Here is a 23,699-nt window from a genome sequence, read left to right as displayed (position 1 = left end):
CATTTTGCCGCGTTTTCGTTTATACGCTTTTTAAAGGTGACCTTTTTTTTTACATTAAAAATCTCAAAAATGATTGCAAATGATGAAAAACCATTAGAAAAATATTTTAAACAATTGCAATTGCAAGTGGACAATCCACAACTTGTGGCAAGTGACGTGGCAAGTGGACAATCCACAACTTGTGGCAAGTGACATGGCAGGTGGCAAGTGATGTGGTAAGTGGACAATCCACAACTTGTGGCAAGTGACGTGGCAGGTGAAGTGGCAAGTGACGTGGCAAGTGGACAATCCACAACTTGTGGCAGGTGACGTGGCAAGTGACCTGGCAGGTGACGCGGCAAGTGACCTGGCAGGTGACGTGGCAAGTGGACAATCCACAACTTGTGGCAGGTGACGTGGCAAGTGACGTGACGAGTGGACAATCCACAACTTGTGGCAAGTGACGTGGCAGGTGACGTGGCAAGTGGACAATCCACAACTTGTGGCAGGTGATGTGGCAAGTGGACAATCCACAACTTGTGGCAAGTGACATGGCAGGTGGCAAGTGACATGGCAAGTGGACAATCCACAACTTGTGGCAAGTGACGTGGCAAGTGGAAAATCCACAACTTGTGGCAGGTGACGTGGCAAGTGACGTGGCAGGTGATGTGGCAAGTGGACAATCCACAACTTGTGGCAGGTGACGTGGCAAGTGACGTGGCAGGTGATGTGGCAAGTCACGTGGCAAGTGGACAATCCACAACTTGTGGCAGGTGCCGGGCAAGTGACACGCTAAATACAAGTACACTGCAGCTCTCACAGCTGCTGCTACTCACTCTGGTCTCACAAAATTGCTGAAATAGTTAATAATACTGTTTTTTGAGCTGGGGAGGGTCTATGATGTTAGCTTAACTAAACGCTTCTAGACGCAAACGCGGTAAAACGCGGTAAAACGCCGCTAAATCGCGGTAAAAATCGCGGCAAAACGCGCGTTTCTAAACGCCGGTTTCAGCTTTTAAAAAACATGTGTCCAGCAGAGTTTGCATCTGCGTCTTGTGTGCATGAAGCCTAACACAATTTGTCTGCATTTGGATAGTTGGAAAACACACACATTGATCAACAATCCATACATCCAAAAGCCAAGGCTGCTATACCCACAGGACTGCACAGCTGCAAACAATAAATAATATATGCTACCACAAGCAGAGGCGGCTCTCCAATTAGGCAAATTAGGCGATTGCCTTAGGCCTCGCGATCGCCAAATTTGCCTGATATGTGTAAGCGGGTGCTGCGGATTCCCATTCCGTTTGCTCTACCCGCTGGCCACCGCCGGCAAATGACAGGAGCGGGTCCAAGAAGGAGACCTGCTTCATCCTGCTCAAGACACCGCTAAAAGACTGGATGTCTCTCTCTCTATGCTCCCTGCCCATTCCCCTCCTTCCTCCTGTCAGAGAGAGCAGAGCAGTAGAAGATCGGAGTGACCTTGTCTATGTGGAGAGAGAGAGAAGCTGCTGCAGGCTCTTCTCCCCCCTCTCCTCCTCTCAACACTGTACTCCTTTTTTCTTCCCCCCTCCTTCTTATTGGACAGGGAAACAAATACTAAAATGAAGCAGAGAGGAGGATTGTGGGAAATGTAGTCCCGAGGGCTGGACATGCAATACTAAGGCCTCATGCACACGAGACGCAGGTGAAAACTCTGCTCAAAAAAAGCTGAATGCGCGTTTTGCCGCGTTTTGCCGCGTTTAGCTGCATTTGCGTTTATAAGCGTTTATAAAGATAACATCATGTAGACCCTCCCCAAGCTCTCAAAGCATGTTTTTTAAACTATTTCTGCTATTTTGATCAGATTGAGCAGCAGCAGCATAGAGAGCAGTTTTACACTTGCATTTGACTCTCTTTCTGTGGTATATATTTTGAGAGGTCCAGAGTCAGAGCTCGTCGATATTGGACCCATCCGTTGATGGGACAGCGAATGTCCGTTGGATATTTCACAAACATGTATGTGCAGCTGCGTACCTACCCCAACACATTTTTTTAATTTTAGCCGGATGTCCATTGTCACATTTGATCTGCTCTTAGAAAAAGTACGACCTGGTCTGACATTCATGAACACCAATATGAGAAACAGTGTGTCACTAGAGGAACGTCTGTTGGTAACGATCAGGTATGTGTATATATTTATAAAATATATTTATCTATAGATGTACAGATGAATTTTTTTCTCTGTCCTTTATTTTAAAAAAAATAATGTCTATAGCAAATTATCCAATTTTTTAAAATATCTAAAATTTTCTTGTGACAATTTTTAAAATGTTTTCATTATTTCTAATATAAAACAGTATTAAAATAGTTTTTTTTTAATCTTAATATATTTTTTTATTCATTTTTTCTAGTTTCAAATTGTTTTATTTAAAAGCAAATCTATGTTAATTAGATTTTTTATAATTGTTTTAAATTTATTTGGCCAATTTTTTAATATATTTTTATCGTGAAATATGTATTGATTAATATACTTTAATTCTTTGCTGCTGTATATGGTAGTATAATATTTTTTAATGCCTTATTAAATTATCCAGAATCCTAACCCTAACCATTCATCCTAACCCTAACCACTAACCTTACCCCTAACCCTAAACAATAACCTTAACACTAACCACTAACCCTAACCCCTAACACTAAACCTACCCCTAACCCTAACAGCTAACCCTATCCCTTACACTAACCCTAACCCTAATCCAACCCTTAATCCTAAACAATAACCCTAACCCTAACAGATAACCACTTACCATAACACCCAACTCTAATGACCAAATTACATTGCAGCAGATGGTCACAGTTGACGTTGAGGCCATGTATCTCTGATGCAGAAAAGTGCATGACATTTTGCGACCCAACTTTGGGGCCCACTATCTCGGGGTCACTTGGTGATAGGAACCTCAAATTTGGATATGCTATAGTGCTAGTTATACAGTGCCTGCATACCAAATTTGGGGTTCCTGGCAATAAGTGGCACTAAGATATGGGCCCCCAAAATCAGGTTACAAAATGTCATTCTCTGATGCAGAAAAGAGCATGACATTTTGCGACCCGACTTTGGGGCCCCCTATCTCGGGGTCACTTGATAATAGGAACCTCAAATTGATATATGTTTTAGTGCTAGTTACACAGTGTCTGCATACCAAATTTGGGGTTCTTGGCAATAAGTGGCCCTAAGATATGGGCCCCCAAATTTGGGTCGCAAAATGTCCTTCTCAGATCATATTTGAGTTTTCAGGTCCAAAAAATTGGGTTCCTTTAAAAACGCTTATAAACGCAAACGCGGCTAAACACGGGTGCCACGTTTAGCCGCGTTTTGCATCTGAAAGTTGGAATTTTTTGCGTCTGAACCCATGTTTTTGCTTCTGGAAAAACGAGGTTAAACGCAACTGCATAAAAACGGCAAAAAACGAGACTGTGTGCATGGACACATAGGATAACATTGAATGAGTTCAGGGGCAGTTGAAAAAAGTGTCCAACTGCCCCTGAAGATGCGTTTAACAGCATCTCGTGTGCATGAGGCCTAAGGGGATAAACTGCAGCCCCCAGAATGCCCCGCTGAAGATGAGGGAGAGAGAGTCAGGTGCCCAGGAGAGCTTTTGGGCAAGTGCACCCAGGACTCCATCAGAGAGAGAGAATCCCACTGCACTGCACCGCCAGAGAGAAAGCCACACAGCCAGCACCATCCCTTCTGAAGAAAGCCATGAATTTATTTCCAGAATACAGATCTGGCCACTATCCAGTGGAGTCACCACAGGCAACCCAGAATGAGCTAATTTCTGATCGGAGGAACCATTGTTGCTGTATCCCGGGGTCTGGTAAGAGGGCCGGTCGGCCATAATCTACTGCCATCCATAGAAACTGCCCACCCTGTTATTTTTTGGCCCTAATACTGCCCTCAGGCCCTATTTAAAGCTGCAATGTGCACCAGCAATTAGAGATCAAGATTTAGGACTTAGTGCTGGTTCCCAGTGCAGCAATTTTCAACATCAGATGTGATTTGTGCCACACTGCAGTTAAACTCACATGCAATCTCTGTGCGATGTGATTTCAGCCATACAGATAGAATGGGTGAATTCGCATTGCATTCGGACCAAACTCGCACAGGACCATTTTTTGGTCTGCAGCAGAATAGGAACGTGTGGGTGTTCACACCCATGCGATCCAATTCCTATCCAAATTTGCAGTTTGCACTGTGATATGCAACCTGATTTGGGGGTGTCATTAACTTTTAACTGACACTCCCTGCAGTTTGCATAGGGCAGTGTGAACTGTCACCGGGAGACATGGGATGTGGGAACCCGCAGTGGATTCGCTGGGTTCCCACATCGCTGCAGTGTGAACCAGCACTTAGGCTTGGTTCACATTGGTGCGATGCGAGAACCCTGTAAATCCACTGTGGGTTCCCACATCGCACCTGACTCGCAGGCGGTTCACACTGCCTTATATGAAAAGCTGGGAGTGTCAATACAAAGTTAATGACATCCCCAGGTCGGTTCACATATTGCTGTGCAAACTGTCAATTCAGACATGAATCATATCGCATGGGCGTGAATACCCATGCAATCCAATTCTGGTGCGGACCAAAAAAGGGTCCTGCATGACCTGGGTCCAAATGCAATGCAAATTCAGCCATACTATCTGTATGGCAGAAATCGCATAGCACAGACTTCACATGTGACCACACTGCAGTGTGGTGTGAATCACATGTGAGGTTGCACAGCACACTGGTGTGAACCAAGTCTAAAGACTGCCCTATAACTGTAATGGCCCCAGGGCTATGGCTGGCACTACCATATGGCAGCTTAAGCAGCCACCTCAGGCGCCAGGATAGGGAGGCAGTAAAATCCTAATCCCCATATCCTACAGTAAGGTGAAAGGTACTATATGCTATGTGTGTTTGTAGTGATTCAATCAACCAGGTGTGTTAGAGGGGCTGAGGGTGTTCTTGGAGTTGAGGCGCAGAACAGGGAACCCAAAATTACCAAGCTGCTCCTTCAGGGGTAGTGCGACACACATTACCCTAGTTTTGATTGACAAGGGACCTTAACACTGCTGTGCTCAGAGCCCTGTCTCACTTAAGTGCGCCGAACATCTGATCTGCAGCACTTTATTTTAGAGGTGACAGGACATATTAATGCAACTGTGTGAAGTCAACGTTAAGAGCCCTGTTACACTTACCTCTCTTGTAACCTAAGACTCCTGATGTTCTGCCTGCCAGCCAACGAGGAGTGATGTTGCATCCGCGCAAGTCACTTTTCCTATCCACCACACAAGCATCTCAATCTGGGAAGGCCTGCAGCATAGTTCAAGGGCATCAGTGGGGCTTCATGTCTATGTTTTGCCTAAGGCCTCACAAAGCCTAGAGCCGCCTCTCACCACAAGGTTAAAATCATTTTTTTTGCTAGAAAATTACTTAGAAAAAAATATATAATGCTTGGGGCTGTTGCAATACTTTTTGTCACAACGTATTTGCGCAGCGGTCTTATAAACGCACTTTTTTTGGAAAAAATACACTTTTTTGAATTAAAAAATATAAATATATATATATATATATATATATATATATATATATATATATATATATATATATATATATTTTTTTTTTTTTTATATTGTGGAAGATGATGCTACTCTGAGTAAACTGACACGGTTCAAAATCGTGCTTGCTTGTGGAATGGCGACATACGCTTATCCTTAAAAATTTCCATATGTGATGTCTAAAAAATTCTATAGGTTGCATGTTTTGAGTTACAGAGAAGGTCTAGAGCTATAATTATTGCTCTTGCTCTAACGATCGTGTCGATACCTCACGTGTGGTTTGAACACCATTTTCATATGCGAGCACTACTCACGTATGAGTTCGCTTTTGCATGCAAGCTTTTTTTTTCTTATTTATTTTACTTTTTATTTTTACACTGTTCTTTAAAAAAATGGTGTCACTTTTTTCCTATTACAAGGAATGTAAACATCCCTTGTAATAGAAAACAGCATGACAGGACCATATGAGATCTGGGGTCAAAAAGACCTCAGATCTCATATACAAAAATGCAATGAGAAAAAAAAATGTCCCTTTAAGACCAATGGGTGTAAGTGACGTCTTGACATCACTTCCATGCTGCAATTGTATAGAGCCCAACAATGATATTCCTCTTCAAAGTACAGCCATATAATGACGGCAGGCGGTCCGTAAGTGGTTAAAGCAGGAATTATATAAGAATTAAACTAGAGCATTTAGAATCTGGTGCAGCAGTGCATGGTAGCCAATCAGCTTCTAACTTCTGCTTGTTCATTTAAGCTTTCACAATAAAACCTGAAAGCCGATTGGTTTCTATGCACAGCAGCACCAAATTTTGCATACTCCAGTTTTAATAAATCTCCCCCCCAGTATTTTCTAATCAACATATTCCCAATGCAAAAATGGCAATTAAACCTTAACCGCTTTCCGCCCGCCCGCCGTCATATGATGGCCTGGCGGTGAGGCTCTCGTTCTGGGAGGGTGTCATATGACGGCCTCCCATTTAAACAGGGAATGCGCGTGATCGTGCACGCACATCCCTGTTCCTTTGGTGGCGGCGTGTCATGGAGACCCAGCTTGCCACCGACGGGGTGAACAGCCATTGGGCATGACTGTTTACGACCTGATCAGCCGTGATTAAGTCATGGCCGATCATAGGTGGTACCGCCCCACTTTGCATGGCACATGCACGAGACTGCCAGCACTCTGCGCGTGCACGTCGGTAGCGGTGTGTTCCCGGGAACACTGCTCGTCACTGACAGTGGTAAACAGCTATTGGCCGGCGGTCAACCACGTGATCGGCTGTGATCCTTTCACAGCCAATCACTAAATGTCAACAAACTGCAGTAACAAGACGTTACCAGGTTCTCCTCCTCACACACCAATCGTGTGTGAGCAGGAGATTATGGTAACATTTCATTACTGCCCACAGCATACACCAACACACACTGATTGCCCCCCCTCAATAAAGAGGACATGTCACCACCCATCAAAGTACCTGTCACAGTTCATCTGAGTACCCGAGTACCTTTCGCAGTCCATCAGAGTACCCAAATACCTGTCACAGTCCATATGAGTATCTGTCACAGTTCATCTGAGTACCCGAGTACCTGTCACAGTCCATTTGAGTACTGAGTACCTGAGTACCTGTCACCACCCTTCATAGTACCCAAATACCAGTCACCAGCCCATCAGAGTACCCGAGTACCTGTCTGTAGCCCATCAGAGTACCTGAGTACCTGTCGCCAGGCCATCAGAGTACCCGAGTACCTGTCACCAGCCCATTAGAGCACCCAAGTACCTGTCTGCAGTTCATCAAGTTACCCGAGTACCTGTCTTTAGCCCATCAGAGTACCCGAGTACCTATCTGTAGACCATGCCTCATAGAATATAGGTTGGGGTGTTTGCTTTCCAAAATGGGGTCATTTTGTGGGTAATTCCACTGGGCTGGTGCTCAAGGACCTTCAAAAGTGTGATGGGTAGGAATGAAATGAGATGTGTAATTTATGCTCCTAGAACGCCTGAAGATACTACTTCAGTGTTGGTCCTCTGTATGTGGCCAGGCTGTGTAAAAGTCTCACACATGTGGTATCATCAAACTCGGGAAGAGTAGCAGAATGTGTTTTGGGGTGTAATTTTTGCTATATACATGTTATGTGTTGGAGACATGCTATGTGTTGGAAATTGAAAACTTTGTGTAAAAAATAAAATAAAATAAAAACCTTCTGGAAAAAAAATGAACCACTCAAAAGACTCATTATGCCTCATAGATTATATGTTGGGGTGTTTGCTTTCCAAAACGGGGTCATTTTGTGGGCAATTCCATTGTCCTGGTGCTCCAGGGCCTTCAAAAGTGTAACAGGTGGTTGTGAAATGAGATGTGTCATTTATGCTCCGACAACGACTGAAAGTGGCACGTCAATGTTGGGCCTTTGTATGTGGTCAGGCTGTGTAAAAGTCTCACACATGTGGTATTGTCATACTCGGGAAGAGTAGCAGAATGTATTTTTGGGTGTGATTTGTTGTATGCATATGCTGTGTCTGAGAAATAACTTGATAATATGACAGTTTTGTAAAAAAAAAAAAAGAAAAAAAAGAAAAAAATCTTCATTTTGCAAAGGATTGTGGGAAAAAATTACAACTTAAAAAAACTCACCATGCTACTTAATACCTTGGAATGTCTACTTTCTAAAAAGGGGTCATTTGGGGGGTATTTGTACTTTCCTGACTTGTTAGGGCCTCAAGAAATGAGATACACTTCAGATGTGATCAATTTTCAGTGATTGGCACCATAGTTTGTAGACTCTATAATTTTCACAAAGACCAAATAATATACACTAATTTGAGTTATTGATATATATAAGATATGTAGCAGTATAAATGTTGCCCAAAACTTATGAAGAAAAATTACTAATTAGCAAAATTTTATGACAGAAACTACGTAAAAAGCATTTTTTCACAAAATGTAAGTTTTTTTTTTATTTATAGCACAAAAAAAAACAAAAAACTAGTGATTAAATAACACCAAAATAAAACTCTATTTGTGTGAAAAAAGGATGCAAGTTTCATATGGGTACAGTGTTGCATGACTGTGAGAGCGCTGAAAGCTGAAAATTGGTCTGGGCAGGAAGGGGGTGTATGGGCTCTGTATTAAGGTGGTTAAAAAAATATGTAGAGAAAAAAGTTTAAATGCTCACTTTAGACCATGACTTTAAGTCCCCTGGCCTACCTAGACACCTTTTTACGAGTTAAATGAGTGTATTGACTTTGAGTGATCCGCAGACTGCAATAAGCTTAAAATAAGTGAGAAAAGCTTAAACACGCTTTTTTTTAGAAGATCAACTACCATGCATCAATATTAAAAGGTAAGCCTACAGATTCCTTCTTTTGTGCCATGGAAGTAAATCTTTGACATAAATAAGAAGACTGCCCTTGCCTAGCTGTTTTGGAAAGTGCCACTTGACTAGCTGTTTTGCTGACCAGCTAACATCAAAACTTCCTGTATCATTGATTTAGATTTACATTAGATCAAGATCAAGACAATCACAGAAAAGTCCATATCTCCAAAAGCATTGAGTTAAGAGGATCAGTCTCACAGCTTGGGATGTAACTGTTGTTTTAGAGGGAGAAATTAGTGATAGCAGTGACCAGATGCTGTGTTGATGAAAATAGTGCCACACAGTCAGTTGTGTAATTGGACACTGCACAAGAATGATTTACACAGTCAACTCAGTCAAGTCTTTTTACAGTCAAGTGTCTTCGACAATGGTTTTACCATCACAGGTTTAGTAATGAGTAATATTTTAATACATATTACTCCTCTGTATTATAGCTTCTACATATGATGTCATTGCTAACTTCAAGTTGTAGGTACCTCCTGCAGTCTACATCAAAGTGAATTTGGGGAAACCAAATCAATTCTGGTCACAAACATCAGTCACAAATCAATTATGCCTTTTACCACAAAGTTCTATAGTAAGAGTAAGTGTAAAAAAGCGGCTTAAAACACAAGAACAAAGAGAAATGTAAGTTCTGTACTGTAATTCATTTTCTGTCTAATTTATCTCCTGTGGTCATTTTTTAGTACACATTACATTTCTGTAAATACATGTTCAGATCCAGAGCTACCCATACAGCATGTTTTCTCTCCATTGCACTGAAATTTAGAACTCCTTTATATATGTTATTCTGCAGCTGCATACTTTTACATTGTTATTATTTTGTTCACTTTATATATTTTCCCTTTAATAATGTTATATTTGCAAGCTGACTATTTATTAAGTAAATATCACAGTTGCCATAGCCACCAAAGGTTCTTATAGTCACCTACCTCTATGTTTGAAGTCACTTTCTGCTAATATAGCCTGTTTTCTTGGTAGTCTCACTGGTCACACTGTATGTCGACTCTCTTCCATACACCTTAGTTCCTTTCTTTGTTACTGTCTTATATACACACACACGTACCAGATGAGATCAGCTATACTGCAGGATCCTACCCCTTCACAACAAAATGCTTGAAAAATATATAACTAGTACAGAAATTGATGTCTTAACACAAAGCTTCTGATAGTGGAGAATTTCTAATTCAGTAGTATTTGTAACTATAACTTACAGGTCTACTTGTACAAAAATAATCTTTAGAAAAAAATGTTATTCCTTTAAGCTTTGAGAAAATGGCACATTTTCTGCAGCTAAATTATATTGCCATTTCTGATTTAAGAATGACTTAAAAATCCCGATGGGAGAGAGAAGGCAGAAGCCTAACAAAAGGGATATCTTATATAATACAATTGATGTTGTAACATGATGAGTAATCAGACAGGAAGTAACTGTAATTTGCAATTTATTAAACAGATGCAAAGTTAGGGACCTTTTTACAAAGGCATTCTGTTCAGATCTGTCTGCCCAATTTTCACATGGATCTGAAAGGGTGGCCAATGTAAGTCTATGGGAAGGCGTTTACCTCATTTATGTCCACAAAAGCAAAAAAAGATGCAGACCCTCTCAGTTTCTTTCTTTTTTGAGGACCTTAACAGATTTAAATGAATGATGTCTGTTTACATTTTTTTTACATTTTTTCTCCCTCAAAATGCTCACCTTTTCCTCCAGGGTGTGGAATTTCCAGGAGGTATTAAGGGAACCGTTCCACCAGTCATACTCTCCTTCATAGATAAGGGATACATGCCCAGAACAGGTGGTCGGATCATTTTATAAAGTCTAAAAACTTATAAAATATATATATATATATATATATATATATATATATATATATATATATATATATATATATATATATATATATATATATATATATATATATATATATATATAAAAAATGTTCTTATTTACAGGACACTATTCCAATTATCCTTATAAATAAAAAGTTATATGTAAAGGTATAAAGGATGCATGTTAAATAAATCCAAAACCCCCAGGGGGAAATCAATTACCACCAATCGCAAAAGGGGATTAATATTCAATAATCAACCATGGGCAAACTAAATTAAGTTGAATTAAAAATTAATCAACTCAAAGAATATTGATTAGATTAAGAAATATGTGGGTTAACCCCTCACACCAAAATCATAAGGCATACCCCAAAAAAATTTGACTGCCTCATACACCCCCCTCAAAGTTCATTATAGGGACATATCAAGGCCACAGAACATACTCAAGATTTATAATTAACCTTTAAAGCGTCTACGGAGTTCATTATAATCAATGTATGTTGCACAGTGGAGGGGCGTTCAGACACACCTCATCCCCCACCCAGAGGGTAAACACCCACCTTGGGCAGCATCAGATGGTGTCAAGAATGACCGAAACCCTCGGCTAGGCCCAACAAGTGTCAAAATATCATTATCTTATTAGTTGGAGCGAACGCTCCACATTGGGCATCTATTGATAAAATGTCTACCCCTGCATACCTAGAAGGATGTGCATATATGAATCATATTCAGTGCGCATACTCCCCGGTATCAAGTGAAATATACCCATCCCATCTCCTCAAGGAAGATGATGTCAGTTAGATAGATATATTATCACAGAACATTTAGGTTGTTCGCATTAACAATACGTAAAGATTGTCAAAAAAATACAATCAGATCAAAATCACTGAAGGGGTGTTTGAAATGTATAAAGATAGTGATGGTGGTCTGAGCGGGTTGTTCATGAGATTGAAAAATCTAACCATCTCAGAGATCCATACACAATGGGATGTGGCCTTCTTGGAGAAATATATTACATTAAATATGGTTCCCAGGAGTCTATGGTGGGAAGTTTGTCCTCAAAAAGGGGAGACAGAATTGGAGGAGTGGTTTCGCTATTTTAATGATGCAGGAGTCAAGTTCCTACAATTTTTAGTTGCCCGAAAAAATAGCAAGCTTGTAAGGTTGGATGGGGAAATTAAGGCTCTCAAGGATAACCTACTCCTGCATAAGGATAAGGATGAATATAAGGAGAGATCCAATAACCTTTTAAAAGTTTTAAATCAGGAGGAAAAGGAACAAAAAGCCAAAAAAAGAAAAAAAGAAACACAGATTATGCTGATTACCAAGCAACAATGGTGTTCGAATGGCAAAAGAAATTGCTAGGAGAACAATCAGCAAAACCAGATTCTAAGATGGATGCTATTACCCAGGGAGATGAACCCCGTGAAGAAAGTGCTATGCACATCCAGCACTTACCCACTGGGAGTCAACCCCCAAGAACTCCTAAAAAATCACATAATAAATTAGGAAAAAAGGGGAAGAATGTAACTTATCAGTCACCTAGGAGGCCCCCGGGAACAGGGAGAGCTGGGCAACCTATGGGGAATTCTGTCTGGAACCAACCATATCCACAGGGAAATATGGGTGGCAATGACCGGGGTTATGGCCAACAGTACGAGTATATGCAACCATCTTATCCTAGGAGGAATCCCTCTTCCAATAGGGGTCCTACCAGGGGGTATTATGATAATTATGGGCATAATACGCCTGTTTATCAGGGCCCCCAATATGAAAATAGACCCTATTATAATAGGGAAGGTGACGAGATGGATTACGACCATAGTGTGGATACACATAATCGTTTTTTCCCATTAAGAGATAGAGTTGGCCCCTCTAGTTGGGGATACAATGATTATGAGCGTGACGGTCAAACAAGGGAGCCATTTAGGGACCCCAATGGGAGGTCTAATGTCGGGGACCAGGTACAACAAAATTGGGGTTTTCCCAAGGTTGCTCAAGGAGTAAAAAGACGGGTAGAAAGCAAAGAGGAACTATAGGGGGGAGGAGAGCACAGTCAAAAAAGATTAAGGAAGTAAAGGGAGAGGGAATTTTCAATCTTAGTTCCCAAACCCTTACTAAATCAGAAACAGCTTTACTCAACAAAGGTTTGAAATTTGCACCACCAAAGAAACTTGATAAGTTTCAGACCTATATGGATATTCATAAATTTGTCCGTAAGGTCAATATTAAGAGGTATTTTGCAACCATACCGACCAAACAGTGCGAGGTTGTACCCCACGAGACATTGCACTCAGGACTATCGAATGCCTCAACATTTAATCCCCTGGAACGATAGCACCCTCATTGAAAGTATTTAAGGATGTTGTATTAAGGGATTTAGAACAGATTAAAATCACCAATCACAGAATGGGTAAAAATATGGAGGAAGGCCTGGATTCACTTTGCAATAATAAAGACCTGGTTATTCGCCCTACGGATAAGGGTGGTGGCATAGTGATCTTGGACCGACAGGATTACATTAAGGAGATGCACAATATAGTGGATGATGGGGATACATATGTTATATTGCCGGGTAACCCTATCATCCAGTATAAAAAGACCTTACAGTCCCTGGTATATAGGGGATTTTAATTTAAGATATTGAATGAAAAAGAGAAAATATTTCTTGTCCCTAAGGCACCACGGACTCCAGTGCTTTACTATCTGCCAAAAATTCATAAGAACCTTACTTCCCCCCGGGACATCCCATAATTAGTGGTATAGATTCTGTTACGTCCCGGGTGGGGAAATATATCGACTTTTTCCTCCAGCCACTAGTCCAAAAAATGCCCTCCTATTTGAAGGATACGAGGCATGTGATTAATTTGCTGTCAGGGTTGAGATCCAGTGAACAGACTTTACTAGTGACAGCTGATGTTACAATCATTCCACATGAATTGGGAGTAGCGGCTGCGACACATTACTTGAACACTATGTCCACCTTGTCAGTACAGCAACAACAGTTTGTCATAGACCTACTTGAGTTTGCTGCAAGCCAAAACTATTTTTGGTTCAAACAAAAGGGAGTTGTCACCACAATTCATGGTTAACATCAATCCCTAAAAGTCAGTTTATAAGAATGAGGAGGAACTGCTCTGACGTCAGTGATTTTAAGTTGCAGGCAAACATCCTGAAGGGGAGACTGGAGGAAAAGGGGTATGACTTTGAGTCCATGGATTTAACTATAGAAGAGATTGCTGATGTTGATAGAGCCTCTTTGTTGAAGGCTGGTTTAGGTAAAGAAAGGGAGAAACCTATCATCCCATTTGTCACAACTTTTTCTACCCAACACTATTTAGTTAAAAAGATGTTGCGAAAACATTGGCACCTATTATCTAATGATAGAATCATTCGCACCTTCCTTCCAGCTAACCCAGAGATCATTTTTAGGGGGGTCCCTTCTTTGAGGCATAGGATAGCCCCTAATGTAATAGATCCCCCCATTAAGAAAGTCTCCTTTTTTTCAACAACTAACAGGGTACCATCAATGCCGACGGTGTCAGATCTGTACATTAAATAAGAGCAAAAAGAAAAAAACAGAGCCTTTTGTTTCTACCAGCACTCGAAGGGAGCATGAAATTGAACCTTTCATAACATGTAGCTCTAAGGGTGTGGTGTACCTTTTACAATGTCCATGCGGGCTCCAGTATATAGGGAGAACCAAGCGAGCCATGCAGGTTCGCTTGGGAGAACACATCACGAACATTAAGAATGGATATAAATTTCATTCTGTATCCAAACATTACGATTTACATCATGATCGTAATCCAGCAAACACCTTATTTTTAGGTATTGACAAGTTCAGTGCGCACTGGAGGGGTAGTTCCCTGGTGCGTGACTTGTCCAGACTAGAAATGATGTGGATACACAAAACACGATGTTATACACCTTATGGTCTTAATGTGGATGTTGATGTGAATGCTTTTATAGATAACGATTAGACCCTCATATTGTGAACCATTTCCGAATTCCTGGTTTGGATCCAATGATTTTGATCTGATTGTATTTTTTTGACAATCTTTACATGTTGTTAATGCGAACAACCTAAATGTTCTGTGATAATATATCTATCTAACCGACATCATCTTCCTTGAGGAGATGGGATGGGTATATTTCGCTTGATACCGAGGAGTATGCGCACTGAATATGATTCATATATGCGCATCCTTCTAGGTATGCAGGGGTAGACATTTTATCAATAGATGCCCAATGTGGAGCGTTCGCTCCAACTAATAAGATAATGATATTTTGACACTTGTTGGGCCTAGCCGAGGGTTTTGGTCATTCTTGACACCATCTGATGCTGCCCAAGGAGGATGTTTACCCTCTGGGTGGGGGATGAGGTGTGTCTGAACGCCCCTCCACTATGCAACACACATTGATTATAATGAACCCCATAGACGCTTTAAAGGTTAATTATAAATCTTGAGTATGTTCTGTGGCCTTGATATGTCCCTATAATGAACTTTGAGGGGGGTGTATGAGCCAGTCAAATTTTTTTGGGGTATGCCTTATGATTTTGGTGTAAGGGGTTAACCCACATATTTCTTAATCTAATCAATATTCTTTAAGTTGATTAATTTTTAATTCAACTTAATTTAGTTTGTTGGCGGCCCATGGTTGATTATTGAATATTAATCCCCTTTTGCGATTGGGGTTAATTGATTTCCCCCTTTGGGTTTTGGATTTATTTAACATGCACCCTAGGATGCAGGAATATACCTTTTCCAATAACTTTTTATTTATAAGGATAATTGGAATAATGTCCTGTAAATAAGAAAGTTTTTTTTATATATATATATATATATTTTTATAAGTTTTTACGAATGGCCCATAATGTTCAGAATTCAACGAACAGACGAATCGTACATGGGTTCGACTCGAACACGAAGCTCATCCCTAATTCACACACACAGATCCCGCTTCTCGGTGTGTCATGAGCGATCGCGGGAGTGGGGACGATTTACACAACGTCTAAAAATTACAAAAAATGTGCGTGTATAACCTTAGTCCAAGATAAATTCTTCAAAGGAAACACTGCTGTGATGCTGGACAAAAATTACACGCTTAATCTATTTCCATGGTCACCACGTCAACCATCACCAACTGTGAGAAATGCACTTCTACCAGAGTGAAATTACTCCATTACAGAGTTTAATTAGGCCTATTCTGAACACTCCCCTCAAGGAATAGTCCGTATCACAGTGCTTGGCTTGGTCAAATTAGTAGTGACCATATATTACTTGAATATCCACAAACAATTTTATTATTGCTGTTCTAAACAAAACGTTTATATTATGGCCTTATTCTGCATGCTCCTGTTCCCCTGACGATGTGATGTGATGCACTAGTTGGGCAGGGCCAGGAAAGTCATGACCATTGTAAAACAGATGTTCCATCCTTCACCATAAACTGCTCGACCAGCCATACTTCATCCAACCCGTACCATGAAAATTCCATTAATGGAGACCACACCATGGTTGGAGTAAAAAATTGGCCATAGCAGCCTCTTTATTAACAAATCAACTTAAATTAACAAACTGTAAACATCTGTTAAACCAGAAAAAAAAACATCAGTCACATCATTCTTTTCAGGAACCCCAAACTAACATATGTTCCATAATGCACTGCAGTACCTTTACTATACAGTGGGGATCGAAAGTTTGGGCACCCCAGGTAAAAATGTGTATTAATGTGCATAACGAAGCCAAGGAAAGATGGAAAGATCTCCAAATGGCATCAAATTACAGATTAGACATTCTTATAATATGTCAAAAAAAGTTAGATTTTATTTCCACCATTTACACTTTCAAAATTACAGAAAACAAAAAAATTGCATTTGCAAAAGTTTGGGCACCCTGCAGAATTTATAGCATGCACTGCCCCCTTTGCAAAGCTGAGACCTGCCAGTGTCATGGATTCTTCTCAATCATCGTCTGGGAAGACCAGGTGATGTCAATCTCAAAGATTTTAAATGGCCCAACTTATCTGACCTTGCCCCAACATTCAGCACCATGCGTTCTTCTAAGTCTAGAAAGCTGAAACTGAAAATAGTTGACGCTCCCAAAGCTGGAGAAGGCTATAAGAAGATAGCAAAGCGTTTTCAGATGTCAATATCCTCTGTTCGGAATGTAATTAAGAAATGGCAGTCATCAGGAACAGTGGAAGTTAAAGCAAGATCTGGAAGACCAAGAAAAATATCAGACAGAACAGCTCGCAGGATTGTGAGAAAAGCAATTCAAAACCCACGTTTGACTGCACAATCCCTCCAGAAAGATCACTGGAGTTGTGGTACACTATTCCACTATAAAGAGATACTTGTACAAATATGGTCTTCATGAAAGAGTCATCAGAAGAAAACCTCTTCTACATCCTCACCACAAAAATCAGCGTTTGAACTTTGCAAATGGACATATAGACAAGCCTGAGGCATTTTGGAAACAAGTTCTGTGGACCGATGAGGTTAAAATATAACTTTTTTGGCCGGAATAAGCAAAGGTACGTTTGGAGAAGAAAGGGCACAGAATTTAATGAAAAGAACCTCTGTCCAACTGTTAAGCAGGGGGTTGGATCAATCATGCTTTGGGGTTGTATTGCAGCCAGTGGCACAGGGAACATTTCACGAGTAGAAGGAAAAATGGATTCAATAAAATTTCAGCAAATTTTGGATGGTAACTTGATGCCATCTGTGAAAAAGCTGAAGTTAAAGAGAGGATGGCTTCTACAAATGGATAATGATCCTAAACAAACCTCAAAATCCATGGGGGATTACATCAAGAGGCGTAAACTGAAGGTTTTGCCATGGTCTTCACAATCTCCTGACCTCAACATTATTGAAAATCTATGGATAGACCTTAAAAGAGCAGTACGTGGCAGACAGCCCAGAAATCTCAAAGAACTGGAACACTTTTGTAAGGAAAAATGGGCAAAGATACCTCAAAGAAGAATTGAAAGACTCTTGGCTGGCTACAAAAAGCATTTACAAGCTGTGATACTTGCCAAAGGGGGCAGTACAAGATATTAACTCTGCAGGGTGCCCAAACTTTTGCAGACACCATTTTTTTGTTTTCTGTAATTTTGAAAGTGTAAATGATGGAAATAAAATCTAACTTTTTTTGACATATTATAAGAATGTCTAATCTGTAATTTGATGCCATTTGGAGATTTTTCCATCTTTCCTTGGCTTCGTTATGCACATTAATACACATTTTTACCTGGGGTGCCCAAACTTTTGATCCCCACTGTACTAATAGGCCTCCAGCCGACATACTAGCTCGGAGACAACCCAATGACCACAGTGCACCCATTAACCAAATTCCAGCTAAACCACCGTTAACTTGAATACCACCAGTGGGACCCATACCACTGATGGGTCCCGAACTCTTCCTTATCCGAGGTTTCTTCATTCACCAGCAAAGACCAAAACCCGCCACATCACAAAAGGAGAACCATTACCCTTGAGTGCCCCTCCACACCCTCAAAGCTCTCTGAAAATCATCTTGCAACCCCAGGGCCCACATATCAATATCTACTGCATTGAAGTGTACCCCACCACCCCGAAGGTATCGCCAATTATCCATTTCAATTTCTAAATGCTGGATAACCAGGCCCCCATTCTGAACTAAAAATCTGTCTACGTCCCTGTTGACCTTCTTTCAGGCCTTATTGAGTCATTCTACTGACCTAGCCAAAACGTCAAGTCATTCGAGCAATGAAGTCTGACCACACAACAAGCATATCTGGGAAGGCCATGCAGAGCTGCAGGAAATCAAACTTGATATCAGGCGTGATGTCCAACATGGACCTAAAACATTGCCGCCGTCATGTAACACCAGAACATCCGTCGGCCTGTCCAGTCGTGCAAAGCAATGCACTTCTGGCATCATCCTGCTCCACAGCATGCCTGGTACACCTGCCCGCCTGGCCCCCCAAAACACATATGAATGGCCTAATATACAGCCCTGCACGCCACCTGAAAGAGAAGGAAACACACCACAAATAACAAACAAGCACACCAAACATGCCCAAATTTAGATACCCCCCTTTAATCAGACAAGACCAGCTTCTGAGACCTTTGACACCCTTTCAGGGCCTACAATTTGAAGAAAAATGCAAGCCCTGCCAATTTACTATTCAACACCAACACCCCCTCCTCAAGGTTCCACAGGAAAAAGTACAGAATTAGCAACCTCACCTCCGAGCCCTCCTGCTCCACCTCAGCCTGCTGTAATAAAGACAACCACTCATGCCATACTTTACCATATGAAGCCCACGTCACACCACTCACAGACCATCTGATCCATTTGGAGATGACCCCAAGGCAATCCTCCACAGCCATTTGGGATAAGGAACCCCACGTTGCTCCACTGCCAGCGCCAACTCCTGGAACCTGTCCCACTGAAAGCGAGACAATGCGTCAGCTATGACGTTCTCCACACCTGGGAGGTGAACAGCATAAATAAAAACATTTAGCAGTTGAACCACGGATGGTGACGAGGCCGTGACCCAGTTGATGACCCATACCACCCCAGGATTGCCCCTGTGAAAACGCACTTTCAGGTCCCTGAAAGACTCTCCCCACACTTCCAGCAGCACCAACATGGCCAGCACCAACTGGAAACAATTCCAGGAGTACCAAATTTTAGAGAAAACCCATCTCTTTCCACGAATCTGGCCATGGCCCGGCACTCCAGTGGCCTTGAAAGAAGGCCCCATTAACTAGTCGAGCAGGTCACATCAATGTAAAGTTCCAGGTCACAGTTACTCACCGGCCCAGACATCCACGATGCCCGCCCGTTAAAGGATTCCAGAAAAGGGTGCCATACCCGCAAATCACCCCCCGCTCCTTTACACGATGCACAAAATTATTGGGTGCTTTGATCCCGGCCGTACTAGCTGACAGCCATCAACAAAATACTCTGTTCTTCAGTAGGATGTGATGTGCATAATTCAACTTACCCAGCAAAGACTGGAGTTGTCCTCCGGCAGACGACACTCCAGGAATCCATCAAATGCCCAGGAATCAACGACGGTGGTCGGCCCCTCCGTTTTTTTCTGGGGCCAAGTTGATACCTAAACGTGCAGTGATGTGTTCCAACGTGGCAAGGAGCACCGCGCCTACACAAAGGAAGTCTTCCAAGTAATGGATGATGGAATTCACCCGAGAGATATCTCGAACCACCCACTCTACAAAGGAGCTGAACTTCTCAAACAATGCGCATGAAATAGAACAGCCCATAGGAAGGCAGCAATCCACATAGAACTCCTCTTGCCAATGACAACCCAGCAAGCCAAAACTATCCGGATGAATGGGAGAAGTCTAAAGGCAGACTCAATATTGGATTTTGCCATTAAAGCCCCTTGCCCATAATGTCAGACCCAGAAAAGTCTGGGTCTGTGAGTCAATCACATCATTGACCCGACCCTGCCTTCGGGAAGGAAAGGTAATGAATAAGATGAAACTTATCGGGCTCTTTCTTCGGCACAACCCCTAAAGGCGAGATCACCAAATCTGCTAAAAGGTAGCAAAGGGAAAGGGCCACCAATGTGGCCCAACGCAACTTCCTTCTGTAATTTCTCAGTAACCTCTCTAGGATGTTGCAAGGCCGAATGCAAGGTCCAGGTGAACCATGGCCAGGGTACAAGGTATGCAAAATCCTTCAGAGAAACCCAAGCCTAACAACCGCGCCACCTTCCTATCTGGGTATCGATCGAGAAAAGGCTGCATCCTTTCCACCTTCACCAGCATCATCCCTTTTGTTAACAGACTCACAGGCACAGCCCTTCCCCTGCTTGAAGCAGCGGGACAAGGGGTGAGCACCTCCACAGTCAGAGCACCCCGAATTTGCAGGAACCCTCATTATACTGCCAACAGACACCCCTCTTCTTAGTGGATGGTTGTCCAGGAAAAGATGAGCCACTGCCCCCCCCCACGGGAAAAACTGATTAGGGGCCCGCGCCAAAGTCACAAATCGCAACCACAAACGAATGCCCTTGTGCTCCCATGGCAAGGATGGGCGGATCGCTCTCTGCTGCCGGAACTGCTCGTCGTATCACAACCATAGACTCTGTAGGCCTCCCCGATGGCATCCAGATAACAGAAGAGTGCCGAACAGTGTTCCGGATTCTTCTCCCCAATTACACTTGCCATAATGGCAAAGGCCTGTAGCCAATTAGGGAAAATCCGCTGGATACGTTTGTGCTGCCATTTTTCTTCATCTTCCTTTTTGTTCTCCTCTGGCTTGACCCTGTACAGATTACATTTTTCCAGGGGTAGCAGTGAAAATATCTCTACATACTCACCTTTCCAAATTTTCTCTCGGACCTCCGTTTTAAGGTGCACACCCAGAGGCCCTTCAAAATACACATAAACCTCACATTTTGCAGAGTCAGCCAACCTGATCGTATCTTGTTTGGTAGCAGCCTCTCCCGCTGATTCAGCCTTGTCCCCCGACGCTATCTTATCTGCTGCCACTGACTGTCCCGGCACCGAAATTGCCACTGTGGCAGGCATAGCCACCGCAGGGGGAGCAACCCCGGACCCTGAAGCTCCCGTTGCTGCTGTCCCACCCACAGGCGATTGAGTGGCTTGGGCACTTTTGTCCCAGGTTCAAACCTCTGGACCAGCTCCTTCAAACCCAAAAGGAACCCCTGCAACCCCCCCATCTGGCCCGGCAGAGGCGTGACCGTGGACCGAACTAGCAGGGGCAGAACGTGTGGGCAACTTCGACCGCATAGCCACCAACTCCGTATGGGACCGAGGCCTACCCCTTAAACCCACATCCTCCTCCACCTCAGACAGTACAGCACATTTAGAAGCAAGAATGGACTTACCAGGCTGCCTAGGAATGGTCCCACCAGCCAAAGGTCCCGCCTCCATCACGGCAGGGCGTCCATGTGACTCCTCCCCTTCTGACGTGGACAGCTCACCCTCCGATTTCTCCCCTGTCACCTCTTCTCCCCTCTCTGACAGCCCTCCAGGCGAAGTGGCCCTGGATGCCGAGGATCCGTGCAGCTGCTGATCCCGCCTCCTTACACCGAATCTGCCCACTGATTTCCGGGATGCTTTGCCAGGACCCTGTTCACCCACCGCTTGTCTCCTAGTGCTGCTCGTCTGCACCCCCGACCTCCGCTGGCGCTGTCTGGTCCCAGTAGAGCCGCCTGCCGTGGAAGTAGAGGGCCCGGCGGCTGCCGTAGATCAATTCCCCCGCCAAGGCTCTGCCCTGCTGACTTACCGCCAGGGAAAGAGCCCGCCTGTTCCAGATCCTAATTCGCGGATGGTTCTGAAGGTGCCCATACGGGATTCCTGGTGTTATGCCGAGCTCTAGGGGAGGACTCTGGGAAGAAGCAGTCCGGAGGTCAAAACCTCCAAGCTCGTATGGACTAAAGCCCCCCGTCCCTTACCTGGAGGGCCAATCTCCCAGGACAGATGAGAGCTGCTCCTGCAAACACTCTGCTCCTCTGGACAGTGCCTCCTCCCACAGCTGGGACTACAGCCTGTCCACCTCTGCCATGACAAGTTTACTACCTTGCCACAAGATCCACTGGGGGCCGGGGTGGGACCATCTCCTCTTAAATGCATGTGACCCCCCTCCCCCAATCCGGAGAGCCCTCTTCCTTTGCCATTGCCCTGTCCCCTGTTCCTACTGTCATGCCCCCCCTTCGCTATTTTTAACGTTATTTTTTTATTTTTTGCTCCAAGCCTCACTCAACTGCTGATGCTGGCTGTCAGCCAGGCTCCATGCAGTTTAATGCGTTTTATTGTCCTGAAACATGTGAGTACCTTGTGGTGTTTTTAACAATAACTGTGTAGTATCAGTATTCACGCTATGTGCAACCTATGTTCCTTCTCCTATGTGGCAGCTGTCTGAGTTGAAACCCGACGTTGTGATGTTAGTATTGGGGAATTTCATATGTTGAAACCCAGTGACCCATACTTATCCAATTTAGAGACACTTAGAGGGGTCCATTATACCTCACGTGTGTTTGATCTCTGTGATTGGGGATTACAACCATCTAGTAAGAGGCTTGATTACGGTGGAGGGCACGTGTATGGTGGAATTCCTTAACAATTCACGTGGTTTGCCACCTGGTGGGATATATCATTATCTTGAGAAGAATTAGATACACCTTCATTCCACTATATTATTTCATTGCTATTGGCACATGGACTTATTTCCATATTGAACCTTAGGAACTATTCAATTCACTGTTTAATTGTATATTGATGCATTTTGAGTATCTCATTTCTTGCATAGTAAAGCCCCATACACACTATCAGATTTTCTGCTGATTTTTGTCTTCAGATTTACCAAAACCATGTAGTGCAAGGGCCTGCCTGATTGCATACAAATTGAAACTCCTAAGGTTTGACCTCATATTATATGGTTTTGGTAAATCTGAAGACAAAAATCAGCAGAAAATCTGTGTATTAGTGTGTATGGGGCTTAAGAAGCGAGCTATTATATATTTATTTTTTCACATCACTTTTGGCATTCGGGTGATATATAGGTGCATCTCTTTCACAACTTCACTTCAGCGCACAAACACACTTTTGTTTAAAAAATGTCATGTACCATAGTTTGTGGACTCAACACTGAGCTGGGTTATTTTGACTAAGAAATGTAGCAGGATATATTTTGGCTTAAATTTATGAAGAACAATTATTTATTTTCAAAATTTTATAATAGAAACTAAGAAAAACACCTTTTTTTCTAAATTAACTTTTTTTCGTTTATTTATAAAACAAATATAAAAACTCAGTGGTGATTAAATACCACCAAAAGAAAGCTCTAGTTGTGTGAACAAAATTATAAAAATGTAGTTTGAGTACAGTGTTGCATGACTGTGCAATTGTCATGCAAAGTATGACAGCTGAAAATCGACCTGGGCAGGAA

Source organism: Lithobates pipiens, unplaced genomic scaffold (assembly GCF_037356315.1).
Source record: "Lithobates pipiens isolate NorthernLeopardFrog02 unplaced genomic scaffold, aLitPip1_a1.2 Scaffold_16, whole genome shotgun sequence".
Classification (NCBI taxonomy): domain Eukaryota; kingdom Metazoa; phylum Chordata; class Amphibia; order Anura; family Ranidae; genus Lithobates; species Lithobates pipiens.
The sequence above is the reverse complement of the archived record's forward strand: the minus strand, read 5'-3'. Positions refer to the sequence as shown.